Below are 9,927 nucleotides of genomic sequence, written 5' to 3'. Positions count from 1 at the left end.
AGACCACCTAACCTGAGCTCTGCCATCCAGCTATTCTTTTTGAGCTTGTAAATTCCATCTGACCAACCTGTTTTGTCACATTGCTCTGATTCAGCTGCTAGCTTCATCAAAAGAATATCTTTCCTGCAGAGAAAAACACATGCAAAGGTTTCTTGTGCCAGTTTTTGAGTGATTAGCTGCCCTGGGAACTTCTTTCCCTTTAGTAAAATTCAGTTAATCCTATACCTCTTAGGAAGGGCACATCCATACCTAACTCATGCATCTGAAGTGCTATTAACAATGCCTGACCAGATATTAACAATGCCTGACCCAGTCATTTTCTACTAAAATCACCTTCCAATGCATTTTTTCCTCAGTTCTGTAAAAAGACTAATGTTTTACCAATGCTACACGATTTGTGTGATTCATTGCTCACACCTGCCATAAGAGACCTTCTCCATTTGGTCCAGGTGAAGCTGAGTTGCTGGCTTAATTAGCCAGTTCACTGAAGAAGATAAAATCTGAAGAAAAGGCTAAGTTGGGCATGGATGTGTTTGCTCCATGGGTTTTTGTGGGAAGAAGGTGCTTTTTTTGATAAGTTATTGTTAAAGGTATTTTCAGGATCCTGCTGGGGCAAGAGGAGAGACACCTGGAAGTTGGTTGAAGTGGTTATGTGCCTGAAGATTAGGTATGTAAGTATATTGTGGCTACTCCTAGTGTTTGCTGATTTCTGAAAATGTTGAAGCTGTTTGGTTGAATGGCAGCTAACCAAGTACTGTGCCTTGGTTAGTTGATAATGGTGAACTACAGCTAATTCATCATTATTCCTGAGGAAAATTAGGTACTAGATCTTGCTATGGAATCCCTTTAAAGGGCTGGTTTGGGAGCTCTTTATTCTGTGTCAAAATAGCAATCAGCCAAACTCCAGCTATGGATGTAGGCTTCCTACCCTGCTGAATAGAGGAGATCTAGTTCACTTATTCCCTTAAAACAGTAACTTCTGCAGAAGGTGTGGTACTTGCTTTAGATCACACTTACTGGCAGCTGATCCTTTTGCAGGAGATGTTGATGCCTGTAACAGGACTCTAGGCAAATGTGGCAGAGACTTGGAGCATTGTGTTTTGTTTGTTTCTTAATGTGGAAGAGATTCTGTAACTAAAATCTATTTGTCTCCAGGTGCTCTTCATGGTCCACTTAATGCAAGCATTTTCTTGTTACGTTACTGCCTGCCTCTCTGCACCGTTCTAAAATAATGATTAAAACCTGCTGTGACTCAAGGCTTTTCTCTGGGAGAAAAATCCAGCTAATTCTAGTAAGAGTGTTTATACTAAGGTTCTCTGAAGTAGTTCTGAGTCTTAGTAAAGCGCAACTGTGGAGGAGATCATGTGCTTTACCCAAAACTGTGCAGGCTGTCATCCAAGATTAGATGTTTTGAATCCTCCTCTTAGGAGGGTGCATCAGTGCTTCTGGAAGGAAATGCTGGATTTTTAATAAAAGTAATGAATAAAATTGTTCATCTGCAAAGCACATGGCAGGAATGTCATAGGAAGTTCTTACTCTCCCACATCCTTTTCTTCTCTGTGCCTGGGGTTTGTGACAGGAACTGCAGAAGTTCTATCCAGAGGTAAGCCTTACTTTCCCTACACCCTGGTGCAACTGCTGGATTTGTACTTCAATTATGATTGAAACCTTTGCTTGGAAGGCAAAAGATGCTGGTAGATATAGGATGGATTCTGACCTGGAGATTAACACAGTTCATTGTGTCACATGCTGTCCCCTGAACTTGGCAAGCTGAAACTTAGTTTCAGAGTAAGGGCTGTAAAACAAAGTTAAGCTTTGTAGGACATGATGAGCAAAGAATGTATCAAAGTACTTTTCAAAAAGTGAGGCTAGAATTCATTTAGTGCAGACTGCTTAATTAGTGATGGACTATTTAGTGATAGAAAGCCTGTAGTGTAATAGAAGTAGAAATTTTGTATTTTGTGCTGTTAATTGTTTTTCTGTCTTGTATGTTAAATGACACTTTGCTTTCTTGTCAATGTGTTTGTGAATCAAGAATACATAACCAGCTAAACTGTCTGTTTTATTGGCATTCTGGTTATAGTAGCAGCCAGAGGTTTTTGTTTAACTGAAATATGAGGAGCCAAGACTTGTACCCAAGTTTTAGTTTAGGAAAATGTACTAGACATCTTCCATATTGGTTCAATTTGAATTTTCAGACAATTTACAGATGAAATATGTTAAGTAGTGGGTACAATACATGCGTTTGCACTCCTCTGTAACCTTCAGAGCAGACAGTGGGTTGCTGCAACACAGAGCCAAATCCTGATGCAGTGTTCTCTGCCGGTGGTGATAAATGGAGTGTATTACTCAGCAGGGAGTGGGTCTTCCTCAAAGAGTTGAAGGATGATGCAGTAAGAGTGGAGGGAAATAAGGCTTTTTTTGTATGTGTATGTGGTAGGGCTTCTTTTAGTCTAGTACATAGCAAATGGCCTCAAAAATAAATCAAAAATCTCAGCCTTCTGCTCAATTTCAGGAAAATGCTGTTCTAGGCTAAGCAGGAAAAATGAGGTGTTGGAAGGGTGAGGTTGATTGAATGGAATAACTGTATGAATAATACATTGTTTTGGTTTCTAACAAACACCGCTGTGTGAATAATGGTGTTTTACTGGATGAAGACCTTATTCAGCAACGCAGCTTTGAGAAGTTGAGCAAAGAGGTAAATGCTCAGCAATGCCTATAACCAAGTGTGCTGCATGCAGAAGTGAATGTGCGTGTGTGTGCCTTTTGGACCTGCACGGGAAGCTTGGCAGATATTTACATGTGATCAAGAGGGGGCTTGCAGAGCTGCTGGGGGAGATTTCCTCCCAGATTTCTGTAAAGGATCTCACTGCAGCTCTCTCCTCTTGTCCCACACTGTGGGTCTGTACCTGTTCTGGCTTATCTATGTGACATCTATGTAGCTGCTTCCATCTGATCACCTTCATGCTCTTTCACAAAGAGGGAGGAAGGAGGTTTTTTCCTTTCCAGTGGAATACTCCATATTTTGCTCTTAAAATATAGGTTAAAGCATTTTGAAATATTTTAATGATCCTTCTCTAAGGAGTGTAAGGCACCAACTGGCATATGAAAAACTTACTGGTGGTGACCCACGAGGCCTGGCTGAACAGGGGGAAGAGATAATCTGTAAAAGTCTCTCCAAGTGCAGTGCTGGCTCTTGATTCAACAGTGAGTCTCTGTTCCAATGCATTTAGACAGCTCAAGCCCCAGCATAATGATGGTATCTGGTATCCACCCTGCATGAGCTTCTTGTGACTGCTAGGCTCAAATGAGTGGCCCCCTAAAGTGGCTGTGGAATTCTGGGCACGAATTCTGCTCAGGCATGTCCAGAGAGCCGCTGTTAAACTCCAGTGTTTCAAAACTGTCCTCAGTGCTCCCCCCCCCAAAAAAATCTCATTATGGTCCTTTGTATTCCTGCAGGCTTTCAGGCCATTCTAAAGACAAGTGAAGCCTTGCAAGTCTGACTGGGACAATATAAACGCTCACACTGGCTTTATTGCTTTGGTGATAAGAAACATCAGTTCCCTCTGTTCTTTGTGAATTCCAAGGTGCAGCATTGCTGTATAGGATTATTTTTATCTTGAACAGACATTTTCATTGTGGGAGTTGCTCCTGCCCACACTGAAAGCAAATGTGACAGTTGCCTGCAAGCTGTTGGAGCCCTTTGCAGGAGAACTATTATGGGTTTCTTTCCCTTTGTAAAAGGTGCTGTGTTAAGGATGCATCATGTCCCCTGTCAGACAAAGACCATGAAGTGACTCCTGAGAGTTGTGCTCTGACCTGCTGGGCTGAAGAACCATGAAAATAAGTCATTGTGCTCTGTAATATTTTTTATTTTATTTTAAATCAGCCTGCCCTATTAGTTTTCTTTCCTTGGTTTTTGAGTCTTTGTTATTCTATTTCTCATCTGGAATTACTCTTATGCAACATCAAGCTTCAGATTTATGGTTCAGATTCGTGTGTCTTTGGGACTCTTAAGCTTTCTTGCAGTTGATTGTGTTTTGAGGAGATGCAAAATCTGCTTGAATACAAGTATGCTTTAGGGGGTTTGATGAGAGCTGAGGCAGTGTGTGGTGCTGGCAGTGACACTCGTGATCTGCCTGCACTGATGGGGTGTTTGATATAGATTCTGTTGTAGTCCTCTGCTGGGGACTGGGATTCTGTTGTAATTATCTGGGGAGCCTTTTGTTGTTTTCTTGCCCTAAAAATGTGTTTGCCTTGACTTTGAGAGCAGCTTTTGCTTGTTCATGTTTTAGTCTCTTTCATCTGATTCACGAGTGATCTATTGTTATTGAGATACTCTGATGGCAGGGCCCTGGGGCATGTGGTTTTTAATGTGTGGCAAAACCTTACTGTGTGTTTAGGGGTTATGTACTTTAAAGAAATTAAAGAATTTCAGGCCTCTGTGGGAAGGAATAAGATGAAGGGTCACTGAAGTACTTGTTGGAAGGTGATCAGGAATTCTCTCCTAATACTTGGCAGCATTGAGTGCATGGGATTTTGCTGTAAAGGTCAGGGATGATGTTTAAAATATTTTGACTATTCCTGACAATGCAGCTCTGTCTGAGCAGAGATGATCACCACTGGAACACTCTGGATGTGTCTGCGTGCAGCAATGGATCCAGCCCAATTTGTCTCAGTAGGGTGGTCAGGCAGAGGGGACAGATCCCTTCCCAGGTACTCCCAACTCTTTTTGTGTTGGCTTGCTTCAAAGCTGAAGGGATTCAGTGTGGGGCATATTCAGGGATTGTGTGGGTGTGCTCCCCACATTTAATTCAACATTAAGGCTCATGGTCTGGGTATTCAGTACAAGGTTGCAATAGGAACTTCTGAGTCTGGGCTGAGGGAATTCTGGTAGAATTTTCTCACACTGACTGCCTTGGTTTTGATGAAGTTGCTGGTTGGCTTTAATTGCAATAGGATGAAATGATGTCAGCTATGCTTTGATCCTGGTTGTATGGGTTTGTTACAGATGTTCAACAATGCAGTACCAGTGTCTTGCTTGCAGTCTTGCTTCTGCTATTCTCTAATTGGTCTCAATCATATCACTGAATAGAGGTTTTTTTTTTCCTTTTACCTCCTGAAGTGACTGGAAACACCTGTTCAAGACTATTAAGCACTGCAGGTAGAACTTGGGGAAAAAAGCAAACATTTTCATTTTTTTCTAGCCTTCAGTATGAGAAATTGGCCAATGGACTATGTTTTGAAAAGCCTATTTGTCTTTTCTTATTTTAACCTACCTCATAGGGAATTTAGGTACTTGTCTCTTGTGAGCTAAGCAATGTGACTCAACTTTAAGCAACTTAGAAAACATCATGTTTCAGCCTAGCCTACAGTGAGTAGACAACTGATGGGGCTTCTTAATTTTTAAGAAAGCAATTGTCATGATAGGTAGCCCTTGCTACTTGGCCAGAGGATTGGTCTTTACTTGTTTTCATCAAAATACTCAGACTTTTTGAATAATGTCCTGAAGGGAAATGGTTCTTGGCAAAGGAGTTCTTAATTACATTCTATTTCAAATTTATTTTACATTCTGATCTTTAGCAAGCAAGTGTAATGGGTTACTTCTGAGAAACTGGCATTGTGGCCTGCCCCCTGGGGGCTTCTGGGGCGGCACAGAGAATTACAGCTGCTATTAAACTTCTTGCAGTAATCACAAATTGAAAACACAAGAAGCCAGGAAAAGTGTCTTGCAATTATCTTTGAGTCACAAACTAGCAGCAATGCCTAATTCACCTCTAAATTAGAAAGGAGATGTTCTAGTGCTGAGAAACATGCCTGCATATTTTAGTGACATGATGAATTGCTTAGATGCTTTCAATCTGCTGCCATTTAGTGTTGATGTTATCTGCATACAGTATTTTAGTTAGTGCAAACAAAAATTAGGTAACAATGGTGAAGTCTTCAGCAAGTTAGAATCAGTATCTGCTTATATACATTACTAGAATCACATGGGAAATAGTGTAGGGAATACTTAATAACCTCTGAAAGAGGATAAAAAAGTCCTTCAGTTTGTATATATGTACTAATAAGACTGGTGGTGATGCAAAATGTAAATAATGGATGTAGTACCTTGTCTTGAACAACTCCTTTCTTGCTCTGCTGGTGGGAATACTTTTTTCTGGCAGCTGGATAAGAAGCATAACTTGTACCTTCCCCCTTTGAATGCTGCAGCTATACCACGGAAAAGAGTTTGCACTCCAAATGCAGCTATGGTTCTGAAATCACCATGGTTTTCCTTGTAAAAGGTCAGCTGGGGCCAGAGTGGGAACTTGAATTTCCTGGCAGGGGTCACCTGGGCTGTTCCCAGAAAATCCCTTTGCTTGGCAGGGGGTGCTTCACCTTGGGCTCCTCTCTGGGAAGTGCCTTGTGGTAGCAGTGATGCTGGTGAGGGGCAGAGCTTTGCCTCTGGCTCTGGCTCCAGCTCTTTCTGGGCACCAACTGTTGCTGTGTCAGCAGCAGAGCTCCTGTGGGGTGCCAGGCTCAGCCTGGTGATGTGGAAGCTTCAGAGCTTGGGGTGAGCTGTAAGATGCTGTTGGATGAGGAGGACAGCCCTGCTCCTGACAAATGCCCCTGAGGCTGAGCATATTCTCCCAACGAGCTGGGCATGATGACATTTGGAGAATAACTCCAAAACCTGAATGGCAGCAGCTCTGCTTTTGCCTAAAGTGATGTGAAGCCATCATGCCTCATGGGAGAGTTTCCTGCTTTTGTTTCTTTGGAAAAACCACTTCCTGCTGGCCTTAGATTGTCACCATATAATTTCTGCTACATGTATGATGAAAACTTCCCAGACAGCTTTTACATGTTGATGAAAGCTTTCCAAACAGAAAATGGCTTCTGACATTGAAAAGCATACAGCTCTCTTGTTGTCACTCTGTGACATGTCTGAAGCTGTGCTGCCAGTCTGTGTGCTCTGTCCCTGCATGAAACTAAGTTTTTGAGTAACCTTCCTCTGAATTTGGTCAACCCTGCAAATTGCTGGCACCAAAAGAAAATTCCTGTTGTTTGCAATAAGCACAATGTTTATACTTATGTGGTGGTCAGGGACATTTTAATAAAAACTTGCCTTGGAAATCACTGCTGAATTAGGCAAATTTGTGCATTTGCTGACAGCTGTAGTGCAGAATCATTAATGTCTTTTGTGAGTTACTTCTGTAGAGTATGGGATTTACTTCTCAAGAAAAAAAAAATTAGGAATAATAGTAATTACAAATTCCCTGGGCAACATCTAATTTCAAGCCTGAATTTCAATGTATAAAACAATGCCTGAATAGAAATAAATCTTTAGATGTACTCTGGGAGGACTCTGCCTATTAGAGCAATTTAAAATATAAGAAATAATAATTAATGCTTTCATCCTTTTCCTAAAACTCTGCATGCCCATTAACTAATTACTCTCCTGCCTGCTGATATTAAACTTAATGCTGAAACATTGCACTCATATCCACAGCTACCATTTTGGTCTCAAAATAATTGTAATTATGCACACAGAAAATTGTAAAGCACCTGCGTTTTTCCACACAGTACTGAGATTTAATTATTTCTTGAGTACATGTAAAGAAGGGATTTGGGGTAAATAACTCTGAAAACCTTGACTGAAGTGTACAACAGTTCTTCTACCAAAAAATTTTCATGCCCTCAGTGTTTGAGGTCAGGCTGTGACACTTGATTCTTTTATTTGCTCTCTCCAATCTGACTACTTTGCTGGCAAAATTTTAGACTATATTTTTCTGCTAGAATTTTCCTACTGATAAAGCCTAAGGTAAGCTCTGCTGATCCCAGAGCAGCCTGGGGTTCTTCTCTATGTCTCTCTGGTATCTCGTAAGACATGAATTTCCCTCCTGAAGCTTTTTCATAGTTCACTAGCTTGTATCCTCTCCCTTCTGGGCAGATTTCAGAGTCATTCACCTGAATGCTCCATGGCAAATTTTTTACAACCTCAAGATGCACTCTTAAGTCTCCTACCCTTCTTGAGACAAGAGCCCCCTTCAGCTTGCAGGAATTCCTAGGGAGAGTTGCTTGGCTCATTATTATGGGTTTCAAATGAGAGCACTGGGCTGCTGATTTTCCTTTGTCTGGAGAAAAACTGTGGGCTTCTTGGTGTGCTCTGGCTCTCCCTGATGATGTTACCAGGCCACTTCTGATCCCAGCCAGTCTGTGCTCCCTCTGGGTCTGTAACTGCACAGCCTGGCAGCCTTGGATCCAAAGGGGCTCTTGTATGGAGGGCAGGACTGATGGTGGCTGCATGTAAAATTCCACTCCATGGAGATCCCTCACTTTCAGCTGTCTGAGCAATGGGGCTCTGCAGGTGACCAGTGGAGAGAAAAGACTTTTCTTTTTTTGGCTTCATTGCTCCCTTCTTGCTTCACTGAAATCCCCAAACATGAGGCCCCTTAGCTTTTAACACAAAATGGCATGGGAAAGAAGTCTTCTTTCTGGAAGCTCATCACTAGTGTCAGCTTCTAAGGTGGCATTTATTTTTGTTCATCTTACAGGACTTTTCAAGTGGAAAAACTTAAGTTAATTTCTCTGAGCTGCATTGGATCTGTCATGCCAGGCCCTGATCAGTAATGGCAGTTTTTATAGTCCCTCTAGCACTGCATCCTGACTCTAGTAAAGGTCTAAGTGAATGCTTAGGGGAGAGGAACGAATGGCTTTGAGTGTGCCCCTGTCCTCTGTTTTTCAGCCCAGAGAATTTCCTGAGCTGGGAATTATTTCTTTCTATATTAATCAGTAAAATCCTCTTGACAAAATTTCTAGGGACACTTGGTAATTTCAGCATATATTTTCCCAAGAAGGAATACCTTGCACCCTAAACCTGATCAAATTAATTTGTTTATTAAATACAAACTTTTTGTTTTCAATCCTTATCCTGTCACAAGAGAAACTACAGAGTTGGAAGCTAGACAGAGCATTGAAGTCCTGAGGCCATTATTTCTGCAAAGGTGGTGGTAGCCTGCTAACTTGGCTATTGAGTAAAATTGTGGTAGAAGAGTGTTTCTGTTCACCATGGAATATCCTGGGAGTCTGTAGAGCAGAGGTCATAGAGGATGAGTTTCTTCCCAGGTTCTTTCCATTTTCCTGACATAAAACTACTATTTGACTGGAGCTGTCAGACACAGAAAGATAAGTAAGGTTGTGGCCAGGCCTTGGGCCAGGTTTAGGAGAGCACATCCCCATTCCCCAGGCAGGAGACATAGGGACTGACATAGTTTGCACAGAGAGTATTGGAAAAAACCAAACATGATACTGATGCAAGGTGTTTTTTGGTTAAGACATGTCAGTTTTGAAGGTAGGGAAACTGTCTGGGGAAAAATTGAGTTGGGTCTGGTACAGCAGAATCTCTTAAAATAAGAACAAGAAGTCTATCTTGTTGTGTGAGCTGACAAGAAGTTCTTGTGTCAAGTCTGTGCTGTGCAGTGCTGTAACACTCCTGGAGAGAGCTGTATCTTGCTCTTTAGGATTTGCCTGTTTCTGTGATGGGTGGCACTGCTCTCTCAGCACATTGAAAGACCTGCATTTGGCTCTGCTGCTGCGGGCATTCTCGTTCCTGTGTCCTGCAGCCCAGTGATTTCTACTTTGCACACTCTGTGTGCTTGTTTTCCAGCTTCCAAGGTCTCTGTCTGCTCCCTTGTTTTGCTCTTCTTGTTCATTCAAGCTGCTATGTGCCTCCCCAGGAGGCTGCTGGGCTCCTGTCCCAGCCCAGAAAGAGCCACAGTAGTGTCCTGGACCACTGAGCTGTCCCTCCATTCTTTTCCCCTTCTGTGAAAGCAGCAGCACAGTGCAGAAATCTGCAAAGTTCTTTAGTATTGCCTCACAAGGCAGGCAAGCACACTTCCCTCCTCCAGGAGAAATAAGCAGAACATGCTTGAGTTAGTGCTCCAG

At 42.1% G+C, this 9,927-nt stretch overlaps 1 long non-coding RNA gene across 2 annotated transcripts in view; it reads left to right on the top strand.

Moving 5' to 3' along the window:
* Positions 1 to 576: 576 nt before the first annotated feature.
* Positions 577 to 9,927, top strand: part of LOC137478579 (uncharacterized) — a 130,624-nt gene continuing 121,273 nt past the window's right edge. For both annotated transcript variants that reach the window (XR_011001671.1, XR_011001670.1), the window contains exon 1: positions 577 to 667. This is a non-coding gene — a long non-coding RNA (uncharacterized lncRNA). The remainder of the gene's footprint in view (positions 668 to 9,927) is intronic.

Source organism: Anomalospiza imberbis, chromosome 8 (genome assembly GCF_031753505.1).
Source record: "Anomalospiza imberbis isolate Cuckoo-Finch-1a 21T00152 chromosome 8, ASM3175350v1, whole genome shotgun sequence".
In the NCBI taxonomy this organism is placed as follows: domain Eukaryota; kingdom Metazoa; phylum Chordata; class Aves; order Passeriformes; family Viduidae; genus Anomalospiza; species Anomalospiza imberbis.
This window is presented reverse-complemented; position numbering and strand designations above follow the sequence as displayed.